Here is a 17859-nt window from a genome sequence, read left to right as displayed (position 1 = left end):
AAAACTACAAATATAACATTGATTTCATTTTGTCTTGGTTGTCTATTGTTGGACATAGATACTACCCTAAAGGGCTAGATGTCAGTATATAACATGGAGTAACCATGTAAACCACAGAGTGTAAAGGGGTCATAGGTTTTGGGAAGAGGTTTGAAAGTGTTAACAGCAGGTTACAAAGTGAGAAACAGAATAATGGGGAGGGACCTCCAACTAGGAGGAGAGTGGGAGGTGAATACAGACAAAATACGGGCAAATAACAAATTATATTAATTTATAATTACAAAAAATTATGCACAATGCATGTAAAGTATGTTAAAGGAAGTTACACCATTAGGCTGACAATCCCCACCCTCTCCTATTAGAACTATGAACTAAAAAAATAAAAACAAAACAAAACAAAAAAAACCCTGTACCAGACACAAGAAACCTCACTTTGAATGTTTGGTCAGGTTAGCACAAAAGACTCCAAAAGCAATGTAGACTATTGATGTAACCCTTGGTTGTCTCTCAGAGGTAAATCCCTGTTGCTGAAGATACCACAAACTTAGGATACAGGACTCCTGTGATTTCACTAAGGCTGGATCTAAGCAACTTTCCTAAATGTAGCTTTCTTTCATTTTACCAAAAAATACTATGCAAGTGACCAAGAGAAGTAATTAGTAGTCGAATCTAGGTACAAAACCCACAAACCACAACAACAACAAGCATTGCAAGATATCTGTAAAGTGTGGTACATGGCGTTCATGTTGTTGATAACCAATGAGTGTTTAATTGTACTTAGGGCTTTGTAGTGATATTTTATTTGTGCTTTAATAAATAAAGCTTGCCTGAAGATCAGAGGAAAAAACCAAGCCATTATAAGTAAACAAAGAAGTCAGGCAATGGTAGCACAGGTCCTTAATCCTATCTCTTGGCAGGCAGGGATCTATCTGCATCTATATGAGTTCAAGGCCACACTGGAAACAGAGGCAGGTGTGGTGGCACAAACCTTAAATTCCAACACTAGTTACCTATGGAGGTCTGTACAAACAGACATTAAGTGACAGAGCTGGGCAGGAAGAGGAAGTGATGTAGCTGGACAGAGAGAGCAAATCAGATGGCAGAACAGCAAGGCATATAGGCGTGGGTAGACAGGAAGTAATTCGCCTTTGGAAGCTGCAGAGTTGGTGAGGTGGGGTTAGCTGTGGCTTTCCCTATTTCCCTGATCTCTCTAAGGCTTTCACCCCTATATCTGGCTCTGAGTTTTTTATTTAATAAGACCTTTTAAGATTCATGTTACATTTGGCATCCAACTTGCAGGGCAGGAATTCATGAAAAAGTTACTTGCCTGTGACCTTACAGTCCCCCAGCCAGGCCCTAGCTACACGGGACCAGTTGTGGTGGTGCACACAGGTAGGATTTGTTGAAGGAGGCAGAAGCAGGAGGATCCCAAGTTTCAGGCCAGCCTGGGAGGCTTGCCGAGGAGAAGCTGCAGCCAGCCTGGCCAGGCCACAAGCGGTGGCTGCAGGACTATGGAGGGGGCAGCTGCTACTCTGAGTTGCAGGCCGTTTCTGATCGTGTTGGTGCTCGTGATGAAGGGTTTACTGCTGCTTGTTCAGAGAACAATTGCCGGGACCATCATGTTACAAGAAAGCATGGGCAAAGATCAGTTTGGAGAAGTTTGGCGAGGCAAGTGGCAGGGAGAAGAAGTTGCTGTGAAGATATTCTCTTCTAGGGATGAATGTTCATAGTTCCAAGAGGCAGAGACTTATCAGACTGTGATGTTATGCCATGAAAATCCTAGGATTTATAGCAGCAGACAACAAAGACAGTAGCACATGGACTCAGCTGTGGCTGGTGTTGGATTATCATGAGCATGGATCCATTTTTGATTACTTGAATAGATACACTATTACGGTGGAAAGGATGATCAAACTCGATCTGTCCATGGCAAGTGGTCTTGCCCATCTTCACATGGAGATTATTGGTACCCAAGGAAAGCCAGCTATTGCTCAGAGATTTGAAATCAAAGAATATATTGATGAAGAAGACTGGAACCTGTTTTATTGCAAACTTGGGACTGGCTGTGAGACACACGATTCTGCCACGGATACAATTAAGATTGCTCCAAACCACAGAGGAGGCACAAAAAATAAATAAATTTCTGCAGGGAACCATGACCATGCCTAACAGTGACTTTGAAATCTTCAAAAGATGATGGAATCCCATAATGGTGATTCCACATGGACTATGATAAATCCATTAAGCTGATTTTAATACCACTGAAAGATCAGCTTTGGACTACAAACTGCTAAGGACAATTTCAAGATGGCTAGCTGAGATGATCCAGATTCACAGATTACTCGAGCAAGGACTTAAGACAAGCCCTGCACTTTCGCATTATGCAGAGACTGGACAAATGATACAACTATCTCTCCCAGGATTTGACAATAACCCAAAATTTTTCTTTTCAGGATCCCCTAAAGATGCCTTTGCCCCTAGACAGCAAGACGTAATTTGAAGAACACGACATCCACATTCTGAAAACGTGGGGTGGGTGATTTTTGGTCCTTTAATGAGTTATGGATGTTGTCAGTGTTTACAATGGTTATTTACAAATTCTTAATTGTTAATGGTCAGGGAAAAAAGCTAAACAAAGGAGATTAGATTCAGGGTTCTTGTTTAAAAAAGAAAAAGAAAAAAAGAGGATATAGATAAGAGGCAGATTATTGAATCTACTTTAAAAAGAAAAAAGAAAAGATATAGAAATGATAAGATAAAAGGTAGATTATTGAATCTACTATGAAAAAAGGGAGAATATAGATATGATAAGATAAAAAGGTAAATTATTGAATCTGCTTTTAAAAAATAACTACTTGTTTTAAATACTTTACATTGGCTTGGATTTTTGTATATTATATATAATTTTGGCATAGAGTTACCAAAATAGGATAAATAATGAAATTTTTTGTCTGAATTTGTCAAATGTTAATGGACTAGACATTGTTAATGTAATTCTTGACTGTATATATTGTATATACTTATTGTATATACATTTTCTTATAACTATTTTTATCAAAAAAGGGGGGAATGTGGTTTTTATATATTATGCACTCCAATAAACTTATCTGGGGATCAGAGAACAGAACAGCCACTATATTAAACATAGAGGTTAGGCAGTGGTAGCATTCCAGAGGCAGAGATCCATCTGGATCTCTTGAGTTCAAGGCCACATTGGAAACAGAGGCAGGCATAGTGGCACACACCTTTAATCCCAGCACATGAGATCTCATGTCTTGCTTGGGAAAGACACACGCCTTTAATTCCAGGAAGTGATGGCAGGAAACAGAAAGGTATATAAGGCATGAGGACCAGGAACTACAGGCTTTTAAGCTTTTAGGCTTTTAGCAGCAGTTCAGCTGAGATCCATTTGGATGAGGACTCAGAGGCTTCTAGTTTGAGGAATCAGGATCAGCTGAGATGTTGGCCAGGTGAGGTTAGCTGTGGCTTGTTCTGTTACTCTGATCTTTCAGCATTCACCCCAATACCTGGCTTCACCCCAATACCTGGCTTCACCCCAATACCTGGCTTCAGGTTTGTTTTTTATTAATAAGACCTTTTAAGATTCATGTTACAGGGCCTACTCAACAAAAAGGAAATTTTGCCTGGTACTAAAAACTTAGCCAACTAACCAGGGCTAGTCAAATATTGAAAAATCTACCACAGGCACTTTTAGAGACCAGCACAATTACTTACTGTATTGTAAATCTGATTCTTACAGATACAGTTAACTATAACAACCAACCTTCATCAAAGAAGCTTCTCTTTATATCAAATGGAGATGACCACAGAAATGTCACAATTGGACACAACCAAGTATGTTCCAAGATCAACCAATTATGGGGATCGCAGCCCCAGTAGATAAATCTTGATTATAGCTCTTACATCGATGGTTTTAGCTCCCAAGCATACATCAGAAGTTCAAACTCCATTCTTTCCCAGTCATAAAACTGAACTAAGATGAATTATTTACCCCCTGATTTGCTTCTCGTGACGTCACAGCTATGAGAAAATTAAAGGAAAATTAGAAAATTAGAGAAGGCTTAGCTGCTTACTTCAAACTTTATTGTAAAACTATAGTAATCAAAACATTTATGATACAAAAGCCAATATAAGGAAAAAGAAAGTAGAATAGAGTTCATAAATAACTATAGCACTTAAGACAAATGTAATGAATGAAATGCCATTTAATGATGAAAACAGTCTTAATTCAACTTCACTGAGATAAGTGGGTATCTGCTCATGGGAATGTTAAATTTATATTATGTACATAGAATATTCAAATTAGTGAGAATATAAGGTAAAAATATTTATTGTTGCCTTGTGAAGGAGGCAGAATGCTTTATACTTTGAGTTTGAGAAGATGAAGGGGTTCTAGAAATAGTGATAATGATTGTACAATCATGGTATCTTATGACACATAATCATTAAAAACTTAAAAGTTGTTACCATAGTCAACTTAATATTATATATCTATCCTTGGGAAAAATAAAATCCTACAGTTTTGTTTGAATGCTTATTTTATTGTTCTACCACCTAAAACTGAGAATTAATAATTAAATATTCAAGTGGAAAGCAATTTCAATCCACACCTCAAAATGTCTCAAATAAAATTAAACTTAAGTAAGCTCATACACACACACACACACACACACACACACACACACACACACAATCCTGTAAAAATAGGGTAATAGGAGAAACAGTGGAAAAATGTTATAGAAAATTGAAATACTCAAGACTCACTATGTGGACATCACCAAGCACAGGTGTTATACTTATTTAAAATGGATGAAGTTGAAATATATATAATGAAAATAATGAGAAAAATTATGTGCCATAGTATAAGACAGCTTAAAAAACTATATTAATATAAGACCAAATAGACTTCAGAGAAAAATAATCAGGCTAACAATTACATAACTGTAAAAGAAGCACTAAATCACAAAGATTGACGATCTGAAGTATACATATAACAGAGTTTCATAATAAAGGTAACAAACATTTACAATAAAAACACACCACTATATATTAACATTAATGGAATAATTATATACTTTTTATTAGTTCTTTGTGAGTTTTGTAATACAGTTTTTTTTATCATAATCAACTCTCTTCTTTGACTCTTCCCAGATCAACCTTACTTAACCCAAGCAACTTTCTTCCTCTGCTTATTTGTTTGAATGCTATAAGACCACTGGAGCTTGATTAACTTACCAAGATGATATTAGATGATATGAATAAGACTATAATATCTTCAGAAAACACAGGTAGCTGGTATACTCCCTAACTTATTTTATCCAATTAACATTGACCTAACATCAAAATCACATGAAAACATTACTTAAAACAAGCAAACACAAACACCAACATACAATTAGTTCTGGACAAATATCCGTGCAAAAATTTCAATAAAATACCAGTGAATTTATTTTCAGGAACTAAGAAATAAATATATGCCATAACCAATAATAAAGGATAATAATCTAACACATGGTTGGATATTTTAATGTATTTTTCAGTATCTTACAGAATGCATAGCAAAATGTGAAATGTAGATTACCTAAATAATATTCATCACCTACAAGTAAACAAAATTTACAGAACAGTGGAATAAAATTTTCTTTCAATTGACTACAACAATTTCAACAAAATAAACATAAAGATTAGAATTATAAAAAACTCTGAATGAACTTTGAAGGTTGAGGTAAGAAATCTGGATTTCAAAGTTATCCTAAGCCTCAAGGTCATCCTGAACTACAGAAGACTGTCTCAATAATAACCCATCAAAGAAAAGTATAAATTTAAAAAATATATATTTATGTCATTAAAAAATGATTTTCAATTAGTAATTATTATTCCAACAACAGTATTAGATCCAGATAATTATGTAGGTAAGTTTTATATAAAATATTAAGGAAAATGAAAATCAATATTTGTATGGTTAAGATAAAAATTGGAGGTAGATCTAAAAGTTCTTGTGAAGGTATGTATAATTTAGATAATAAAAACATCACCATGGATAAATAAAATATTAGTCAACTACATCTAGCAATATAGAAAAATTATATATTGCTTATAACTTTTCTATGTTATAGAGCTTAGTAATTTAGTTTTCCACTTTAGAATACTACAGGAAGAAAACAAATGAAAATTCTTAATGGTTGAACAAAAAATGTCGATAATATTCAGCATTTTTATTGATAAAATAATTACAAAAACTTGGTCAGAACTTACCATCTGCTTAACAAAAAGAGAAATCATTACTGGTGCTGTTAATCTAGAAAACTCTCCAGGGTTAGTTACAGTAATATTGATGAAGGGTTTCTTACAGGAGGAGAAATTATTCGAAAATAGCTGCATCATCAAAGCACACCCAAGTAGGGGTGACAGGTCACCAAAGTTGGAAATCTAGAGCTCACTGAACAGCCTGAAGGAAACTCAACAGGTTTGAGAATATCCTTTCCATATAACTAACTCTGGTATAAACCTTTTTCCACACAGTTGGGCTCGTGTCTGCTTCTTCCTTGCAGATGGTCTGGTCTCAGTCTTTTTTGCAGCTTGGCTTGTCTGAGAGTGACTGTCAAGAGTCTCTATTGGAAAATCTTGCCTTGTTGGAGAAGGGTTGCGGAGGAGGTGGGAGGACAGTAGGAGGGAGGAGAGGGGGATCTGTGACTGATATGTAAAATGAATAAAAAAAATTCTTAAAAAAATAAAAGAAACAGATTTTTTTAAAATAAAAAGTCTGTATTGCTTACTCTGGGTTGGAAGGGGCATAGCAAAGCTGATCAGTTTCAGGGAATTCCTGAAGCTACTTTGAGTTGTTTATTTTCCTGTTTAAGGAGCTTCCCATCAAGATGAAGTGTTTCAACCAAGGAGGAAACTGTTATAATACACAAGTTGACACAAAATCTAGCTAGCACAGTAATCAATATGATTATCATTTATTGTTAATGTATTCATTCATGTCTTTATTACATTTTATTGCACTGGTCATTGCATTAAGTAACCCCATTTGTAAACCAAGTTAGACTTTGGTGGTATCCATACTTTGATATGTTGTAGGCTCTCTATCTAGGGTGCAGAGACCTGTGTGTAGTGTGTCTCCAGGAAAAGTTTTGTCACAAAACTTGACTTAAGCTAGCATCATCCTCAATTGAGAAAAATGCCTCCATTAAGAATGGGCTATAAGCAAGCCTGCATAGGGATTGATATGAGAGTGCGCAGGCCGTTGTGGGTAGGACCACTCTTACGCTATAAGAAAGCAGGCTCAGCAAGCCATGAGGAGCAAGACAGTAGGTAAGCAGCCATCCCCTACCACCTCCTACCACCTGTGAATCAGCTCCTGCCTCCTCCAAATTCCTACCCTGCTTGAGTTCTGCCCTGACTTCATTTGATGAAAAAGTATAATATTAAAATGAAAAAGAAATGTATCCTTTACTGCCCAAGTTGCTTTTGGTCATGATGTTCCAACACAGTAGTAATATAAATAACTATCTTGGTTCTATTGGTTACTTTTACACACTAACCACCAGTGGCAATGGCACTTTTGGGAAACCTTGGTAATACTGTTGGCTGCTTTGTGTTTCTTAGATCCCCGTGTGTTGCAACACACAGGCTCCACTACCCAAAGCTGTGTTACAGGCTTTTTTCAGGTGCTATAACCTTATGGTAACTTTGTTAAGTTTGTATTATACATAACTACATAAGACATGAACAGTCCATGGTTCATTCAAAGCATGGCCACAGCCACAGAATATGTAAACAGAATTCAAGAGACAAATTCCAAAGTGGTCTTGGCAGTGAGCCTATTCAGAATGTCTCACATGCAAATAGTTGATAGAAGAGTCAGCCTTGATGATTTCTGAAATGTCCTTGAGACCTTTTTCTAGCTGTCCTTGATAACTTAGTGTCTATGCTAATGTCTTTAGCAAATGCAAAGCATAAAATTATACCTTGTCCATTAATAGCAAGACTTAATATTTTAACTATATTGACTCTACGTTAATTGATCTATAGATTTAATGCAATTAGATTGAAATCCCAAGGGGAGATTTTGTGCAAATTGAGAAGATGATTCTAATAGGTATGGAAGTAGAGAAGTCTCAAACAAGAAATCCATTCATAAGGAAAATACATTTTCCTTAACTTACCAATAATTATCACATAAAACTAAAACAACTACTATCTTATACTATAGGGGAAACAAATAAACTAATTTGTATCTTTATTAGATTTTGTGATAATGTTTCCAGAAATTTCTAGAAGTACTATCCAGTTCATAATCATAATCTCAGAAATAAAGATACTACAATATATGGTGTGCACACATAGCCTACAATCTTTGTAATTTTTTGAAAATTTATTTTCTGCTAGCTGAAATTGTGTGACTTGGTCTGCATGATCAAATGAGTACAATGTTTTTAGTTCAAGTATTTTATATTTAAGGTTTTATTATTAATTGCTAATCAAAAGACTATTTTAGGGATTTGGGTTTCCATAAAAAATGAGCAAAAAAACCATAAAGCTGCTGTATATTTCTTGACCCCCATGTTTCTTCTCTATTCATATACCCTTAGTACTCAAAATCTATAATTTGTATTTGGGTTCACTCTTGGAGTCATGCATCTTGGATTTGGCTCTAAATTTGTAAGGACATGTGCTTAATATTGTAGTATTATATAATAGCTTTAAAACTATTTTCTAATTTAATTTAAATTTTCACTATACAAATAAAACATATGCTATTTAATTAATTTAGGTTTAATTGCTTTTACTTAAAACTGTGCAAGATATTTTGATTGTGATAATTGATGCCTCTAATCAGAGGAAGAACAGCTTTATTCTATTTTTTTCTGAGTTTTATGTTTTGAATTTTTTTTCTTCATGCGCAATACCTGAAGGCAGAGACAGGTAGATCTCTGTTCTATGAGTTTGAGGCCAGTCTAGTGTACATAGCAAGTTCCAGGCTAGCTGGGGCCACATCATGAGATTATTTTTCTCAAAACTTTCTTTATGTTCTGAAGACTTCTCTTTTTTCCTAAACCTTGACAAACACTGAACTATTTGTTGTCTGTGTAAGTTTGTTAATCCAGAATGTCATTATGTCATTATATATATATATATATATATATATATATATATATATATATATATATACTCAAATTGTATTGAATGTATTAAGATTGGTTTCTTTCACACGGTTATATACACTTGGCTTTCTTCTATTTTTTATATTTTAAAACATTTATTATTTTTGTGGGTGAATAATATTTTATGTACTTGCCTACTAAATAAAATTTTGGGTGCTTTCATGTGTCCAAAACTATGAATTAAACCTACTATAAATGCTTGTGTGTAACTTCTTTTATTATAAAAATATAACATATTTTTGGGGCACATGGTGTATTTTTAGGATCATATCACAACAAACTATGATTTCTATTTGCATTTGTTTCTGCTGGTTCCATGCCAATTTTTCATCTTATTAGCTATTCATCTGATGTTGACAATTACAGTCAACCACACTATATTGTAGAGAACTGGAATTTGTTCTATGAAGTTGTAAATTGGCCCCCATTATCTGACCCCTTTTCTACACTCTAGTGACCATATTCTTTTCAAATTCACTGAAGTCAACTTTTGGCCACCAACCCTTGAGTATCTGAATCCTTTTATTTCATATAATGTCTTTCAGGTGTTTTTTTATATTGCTGTGAATGATAGGATTTCATTCTTTATATGGCTGAGTAATATTCCACTACATATAACATATATGTGATATTTAATGCAATGCACATATAAATTTTATATCCATTAGTCTGATAAAGGACAACTAAGTTGAATCAATATCTTTGCTTGGCTGATAGGCTGCAAGAGACGTGAAATGCATGTGTTTTGTGACACAATGATGTCAATTGCTTTAGGAATCTACCCATCAGTGGGATACCTGCTTTACACGGTAGATTTGCTCTTTTAATGAAACTCCATACTGTTTTCCATAGTAGCTGTACATATCTACATTAGCAAGAATAGTACACAGTAGCTTTTTGTTTTCTATCCTTGTCAGAATTAGTGGTGGTGGTGGTGTGTTTGTGTGTGGTTTACATATGGGTATGTGTGCTCCTAAGTGTGCAGGTACATGTGCCCATGCACATGCATGTTTTGTCCAAAGCAAGACATTAAATATCTTCCTCTATTGATCACCATCACTATTGCATTGAGATAGGGTGTCTCACTGAAGTAGAAATTCTTTTTTATCACAGTAGGCTAGCTCTTGGATCTGCTCGTCTCTGCCTCCTAGTGTTGGGATTATAGACACTAATAGCAATGGCTGGCTTTTCATTTAAGTGGTAGGGTTCAAATTTGAGTCTCCAAGCTTACACAATGAGTACTATTACCTAATGAGCATTCTTTCCTGGCCCAATGTTTTCTCATTTTTTATAGCAATTCAACAAGAGGGATGGGATATCTAAATATGGGTTTGTTCCTATCTATAGAATATATCGTCACTGTTGACTGATTCCTTTGCTTATACAGGAATATCTTATTATGACGTGCTAGTTGTTTAGTTTTATGTTTTTTGTTTGCTGCATTTGGTTCACATCTGAAAAGTATTGCCTATATCAATGGCTGAAACAGTTTTCCTGTAGCACGAATTTCTAAAAGGTCTTGCCAATTCCTCAGCTGATCTTGTTTTCTCAAACTGGAAGCCTCTGAGGCTTCATCCGAATGGATCTCCGCTGAACTGCTGCTAAAAGCTAAAAGCTCTAGTTCCTGGTCTTCATGCTTTACATACCTTTCTGCTTCCTGCCATCACTTCCTGGGATTAAAGGCATGTGTCACCATGCTTGGCTGTTACCTGTGTACCTCTGTGTTGAACTCACAGAGGTCCAGATGTATCTCTGCCTGTAGAAGGCTAGGATTAAAGGTGTGTGTGCCACCATTTTCTGGCCTCTATGTCTATCTCGTGACTCTTCTGTTCTCTGACCCCAGATAAGTTTATTAGGGCGCAGAATATATTGGGGGACACAATATCACCACATTTCCCTAATTGTTTGCTATAAATTTTTGGTGTTGGTCTTACATTTACTCTTAATAATATAAACAATAGATAATAAAATTAATGTATTTAGAGATTTTTGCATGAAGAGATAGGCTGAATTAAAATTATGATTCTTTATGTGTGAACTTCAAGTTTTCCAGTATTATTTTTAGAAGAGACAATTCCTTATCAATGTGTTTTAACTGCTGTTGAAATGTCTTATTTGAGAATGGATTGAGTTATTTGTGGATAATCTGTACTATTCTACCAGTCTCTGTATCTGCTAATTATGCCAGTGAATTATTTCTTTGATTGTTATATATTTCTATTGGATGATAGTTGGTATTTGCTGAAAATTATGTGCTTTTCTTTCATTTTGCTCATGTGATATATTATGTTTTTTGACTGACATATTTTGAATCATTCTTTTTTTTCATTTTTCCTTATTAAGAAATTTTCTACTCACTCCACATGCTATCCACAGACCCCCCTCCTCCCACCCCCATCCCTCTTTCCCAAGCCACCCCACATCCCCACATCCCCCAAATCAAGGACTCCCATGGGGAGTCAGCAAAGCCTAGCACACTGAGCCTAGGCAGGTGCAAGCCCCTTCCCACTGCACCAAGGCTGTGCAAGGTGTCACACCACAGGCATCTGATTCCAGAAGCCTACCCATAGACCAGGTACAGATCCCGATGCCCCTGCCTGGGTGCCCCCCAAACAGTTCGAGCCAAACAACCATCTCCCATGTCCAGAGGGCCTCGTCCAGTCCCATGGGGGCTCCACAGCCACCAGTCCACAGTTCATGGGTTTCTACTAGTGTGGCCAGTCATCTCTGCATGTCTTCCCATCATGATCTCGACGTCCCTCGCCTGCAGTATCTCTCCTCTCTCTCATCAATTGGATTCCTGGAGCTCAGCCTGGTGCCTAGCCATGGATCTCTATATCTGCCTCCATCAGTCACTGGACAAAGGCTCTATGATAACAGCTAGGTTATTTGCTAGGCTGGTCGCCACAGTAGACTGGTCCAGGGCCCCTCTGGACTACTGCCAGCAGACCAAGGTGGGGTCAACCTTGTGGATTCCTGAGAGCCTCCCCAGTACCCTGCCTCTTCCTATTCCCATGATGTCCTCATCTATCATGGTATCTTCCTCCCTGCTGCCCCCCCCCACTCTGTCCCTGTTCCAGCTCGACCCTCCCATTTCCCTATGTTCTCATCCCCCACTCCTCGCCCTCTGCCATCCCCACCCCCAGTCCACTCATGTAGATTTCATCCACTTCTCCTTCACAGGATCATCCATGTGTCCCTCCTAGGGTCTTTTCCTGTTAGGTAGCCTCTCTGGAGTTGTGGGTTGCAGTCTGGCCATCCCTTCCCTCCCATTTAGTATCCACTTATGAGTGAGTACATACTATGTTTGTCCTCCTGAGTTTGGGTTACCTCACTCAAGATGATATTTTCTAGATCCATCCATTTGCCTGCAAATTTCATGATATAATTGTTTTTCACTGCTGAGTAGTATTCCATTGTGTATATGTGCCATATTTTCTTTATCCATTCCTCAGTTGAGGGACATCTAGGTTGTTTTCAGGTTCTTGCTATTACGAATAATGCTGATATGAACATAGTTGAGCATATGTTCTTGTGGTAAGATTGAACATTCCTTGGGTATATGCCGAAGAGTGGTATAACTGGGTCTTGAGGAAGACTTATTCCCAATTTTCTGATTTCCAGAGTGGCTGTACAAGTTTGCATTCCCACCAACAGTGGAGGAGTGTTCCCTTTGCTCCACATCCTCTTCAACATAAGCTGTCTTACAGTGTTTTTTATCTTAGCCATTCTGACCGGTGGAAGATGGTATCTAAAGTTTTTTTTGATTTGCATTTCCCTGATGACTAAGGCTGTTGAGCAATTTCTTAAATGCCTTTCAGCCATTTGAGATCCTTCTATTGAGAATTCTCTGTTAAACTCTGTTAATCCACACACCTATGAACATATGATTTTCGACAAAGAAGCCAAAACTGTACCATGGAAAAATGAAAGCATCTTCAACAAATGGTGCTGGAATAACTCGATGTCGACATGCAGAAGATTGCAAATAGATCCATATCTGTCGCCATGCACAAAACTCAAGTCCAAGTGAATCAAAGACCTCAACCTAAATCCAGTTACACTGAACTTGATAGAAGAGAAAGTAGGAAGTGGTCTGGAACGAATTGGCACAGGATACCATTTCCTAAATATAACACCAGTAGCACAGACACTGAGAACGACAATTAATAAATGGGACCTCCTGAAGCTGAGAAGCTTTTGTAGAGCAAAGGACACAGTCAATAAGACCAAACGACAGCCTACAGAATGGGAAAAGATCTTCACCAACCCCACATCTGGTAGAGGGCTGATCTCCAAAATATATAAATAACTCAAAAACCTAGACATCAAAATACTGAACAATCCAATTGAATCATTCTTAAATCCCTGTGATAACTCCCATTTGACCATGTTGTATATTCCTTTTAAAGAACTGTTGAACTTGGTATATGATGCTATTTTGTTTGTTTGCATGTTTGTTTTGTTTTCCATTTATTTTCCATCTGTGGTAATCAGAGACATTGATCATTATTGGCCCATTTTGAATCTTTGTCTGGCTTTATTTACTTGGTAAATTAGATGATGTGGAATGAGTTTGAAAGCATTTCCTTCCTGTCAATTTTGTGGAATAGTTTGAATAGATATTAGTTCATGCATTTATGTGATTGTATTTGTTCATCAACCACTGCTTCCCTCTAACTCTACCTAATGGTCCCCAGCTTGTCTCTTTCCCAAGTTCACGATCCTCCTTTCATTTGTATTGATAATCCCTGGATTTAATCAGTGACGTCCATATGTACTTGGGAGTAGAAGCATCACTGAGGCATGGGCAACCTTGTAGCATTTATCCACAGCCAAAACCTTAGTTACTTATATATAGCATTTGACCAGTTATGATTCTCTGCATTAGCCATGAATCACTTTGAAAATAAGCTTCTTGTGTATTCTTGAGAGATACACCCATTTATCTGTATAAATATAAATATTTATAATGCAGTTTGATAGTGTTGCCATTTAGTGAAACCACAACTGTGGGTTTTGTCTAGGGCTATGATCTCCTCAGGTTAACAGTTTCATGCTTGAAAACCTTACAATATTCATGGCCCATGTGGGTTTTAAGTGTCTTTTTTTATTCAATTTTCATAAGTGATATTTGCCCATTAATTCTTCTATTTCATTTATTTTCTCCAATTTATGTTTTTCAAAATAGTCTCTAATAATCCTTGTATTTCAATGATATCAGTAGCAATGTCTGTTTTTCAGTTATGATTTTAAATAATTGGATATTCTCTTTTATTCTTGTTTGTCTAAACAAATCTAAAAAAATCTAAAACTATTATTCTACTGAATGGACATAATAATTGACTGCCTCCTAAGTTTTTAGTTTTATAACTATAAATGAGTGCATCTCTCAAGCCTCATCAGAGAAACTTCTTTTTGTGGTAGATGTCAATTAATACAACAACTCATAGAATAAAGGATCCATCAGTAGTGGATCTCAGGAGCAGAACAGTGTCTTTAGGATATGACAAGGCTGTTGTACACATTGACTTTACAGAGAAAGTAACTACATGCAAAATATCAAGCCAACCAAAATCCTATCAGGAATTGTGGAGGCACTCATGAAGTCCCACCTCTAGCTGAAACCAGTTGGCAATTGATTTGAAGGCTGCTGGGAGAGGGAAAGTCAGTTTTATTCAGGGATACATGTCCTGAGAAAGTGCCCATGTTCGGGTAGATTATCCTGTACCCATGAACATAAAGGTAGCAAGCACTATGTGGACTCTTTGTTTTTTTTAAAATATAGCATATGATTCTGGGAGAGAAAAATGGTAGGCAAATAGGGGAAATTAAGAAAGGAGAAAATGGTTGATATGTTCAAAATATACAATATACTTGTGTGAAATTCTCAAGAAATTAAGACTTTATTATAAAACATCTATGGATTGTCTTTACCAAAACTATGGTACACACTAACAAGTACACAAAGCTCCTCCATTCAGGAGTGGTTGAGTTGAGGAAGGCACACCATAGATGTTTATCCCTTTATTTTTATAAGGCCACATCAGTTATTTTTCTTGTTGTGGTGGTGGTGGTGCCTGTCTGTGAAGAGCAGCACATTAGGTAACTCCAGCCATCTATCTTTCTCATATCTGCTATGATGGTTAATGTTAATTGCAAACTTAATAGGACTCAGTTGTTCCAAGGAGATTGGCAAACCGAAACAAAAAAAAATGTTTCTGTGAAGTTTTTTTTTCCAAATAAGTTTGACTAGAGGAGAGAACTGCCTTAAATATGGAAACTTCACCAAATTGGCTGGGGATCTAGGTAGAACATAAGGTGAAGAAAAAAGTCTGTGAATGAAAGCATTGTGTCTCTTTTTGCTCTCCTAGGTACCTCAGCAACATAACAACTGGACTGCTGAAAAATTAATCCAAATAAATAGTTCCTCTCTTTAGATATTTTCTTGGGGTTACTGTAGATGGTTTTTCACTCTTTACTCTTTTTGGAGCCTGTGACCCAGCTCCCAAATGAAACACATGGAGGTTTATATTTCTTATGAGTGCCCAGCCTTAGTTTAGCTTCTTTCTAGCCAGCTTTTCTTAATTTAAATTGCTCCATCTACCTTTTGCCTCTGGGATTTTTCCTTTTCATACGTCTGTGTATCTTACTTTCACTCTTATTCCATGGCTGACTGTGTGGCTGTGTGGCTGGCCCCTAGCATCCTCCTCTACTCCTTTTCTTTCTCCTTGGTCCTCTTCTTCTAGATTTCTCCTTCTTTTAATTCTTTCTGTCTGCCAGCCCTGCCTATCTTTTCTCCTACCTTGCTATTGGCCATTCAGCACTTTATTAGAGCAATCAGGTGTTTTAGACTGTCAAATTAACACAGCTTCACATAGTTAAGCAAATGCAGTATAAAAGAATGCAACACATCTTTGCATTATTAAAACAAATGTTATACAGCATAAATAAATGTAACACATCTTAAAATAATATTCCACAACGGGTCACAAATTTGAATGTTCTAATTAATACATTTCCAGGATGCAGGGATCTGTGTAAATGCAATATTTTTTTAATTTTTAACCTAAAACATAATCATTTGGTCACATGCTATGAATGACTAGTTTTGTAAGAAACTTCCAAATTAGTTTTCTAAGATGGCTATATTATTCTGCATTTCTATTTAGACCCTAAAGGTCTCATAATTCAACATCCTTACTAGTGTTTGTTATTGTAAATACTTTTAATTTGCCATTCTGATACATAGTGGTTTGATTTTCATTTTTATTTCAGTCTATTGATTGTATTTGTTGTGAATGTTTTCACATGTTTATGTTTTGGTGTGAACATTGTTGTTGCCTCAAAACTCATACATAAGATTTTAATCCCCAATGTGTACCATTAAGAGTTGAAGACTTTGGGAAAATATTTTTTGAGGACTCAGCTTTCATAAATATATTTGGTGGACCAGGCATGGTGGCACATGCCTTTAAACCTAGGACTCTGAAGGCAGAAGCAGACAGATTCTAGCTCAGCCTGGGATATATGTTGAAACACTTCCTCAAAAAAGATAATAAATAGATAAATAAATAAATAAATAAATAAATAAATAAATAAATAAATAAAACCTGGTTTAGTCACCTTATGATGTTACTGAAGAGTTTTCTTATCCTTTTCACTCTGTTAGATTATACCATTCATCCCATCAGCCTTATATGGAAACAGAATTTTTCACCTATGACATATGTACCAGTATCTGACCATAAGTTTTATGTTTCTTTGATTTTATACTTCAGGTTTCTTAAACAGTTAGTAATAAAAATCTGTTGTTCATAAATGATGCAGTTGGTTATTTTTTGTAATGATAACAGAAAAGGGAAAGATATGTTCATTGCTACCTCTATACTTTCATTTACATTTTTTTAAATTTTATGATGTTTTATATAGTTCTTGCTGAGAGATTAGAAAACATGTTCCAGAGTGAGAAAAAGCACTTTTTAAAGAATATTTGAATAACAGACTGTTATCCAAAATATAGAAAGTTCATAAAGACCTTAGAGACATAATAAATCTTAGAGTACCTCCATTGATGGACTTCCTTTTAATGTTGCTTTGTAAATAACAGTACAGAAATGGGAACAACTGTATAAGTTTATATCATGATAAATTGTGTTGTGTTTATTATTTGGTCATATATTGTTTATTCATGTTAATTTTGTATTGAATGGGACATTTTGTTGTTTTTCTATAGTCATTATCTCTACTTCAGAAACATGACAGAGCTCCCTGATGTCTCTTTTTATACAGGTCACAAAAGATCTTTCTGATAATGAGAACTATGGGCTTGAACCACACCACATATCTAAATGATTCCAAGCTTAATAACTTCAAGAGCTCTTCAGAACCTATTGAAGCATGTACCTGTAGAATTAGTAAAAAACATGCCTTTTGAAATAAAAAAAAATCAGTTTCTAGGGAACCATGAGAATCATTTTTATGTGAATAGGAACATTTAAAAATAATTACACATGCCATCATGATGGGCATGTCATCTAAGAGTCATGCATGGCATACCATGCAAGAGATAACAGAATAGAATTTTTGCATCCCAAACTTTACTGTCACTACATAAAAATAACTACTACTGCTGTTCAAAAATGCTTTGAGCAAAACTCCAACGTTC

The 17859-nt window shown here is 35.9% G+C and overlaps 1 pseudogene; it reads left to right on the top strand.

The window, feature by feature from the left end:
• Positions 1-1511: 1511 nt before the first annotated feature.
• Positions 1512-3900, top strand: LOC128117062 (TGF-beta receptor type-1-like; annotated as a pseudogene).
• The last annotated feature ends 13959 nt before the right edge of the window (positions 3901-17859 follow it).

Source organism: Peromyscus californicus, unplaced genomic scaffold (assembly GCF_007827085.1).
Source record: "Peromyscus californicus insignis strain IS unplaced genomic scaffold, ASM782708v3 Scaffold_10__1_contigs__length_136768540, whole genome shotgun sequence".
NCBI lineage: Eukaryota > Metazoa > Chordata > Mammalia > Rodentia > Cricetidae > Peromyscus > Peromyscus californicus.
This window is presented reverse-complemented; position numbering and strand designations above follow the sequence as displayed.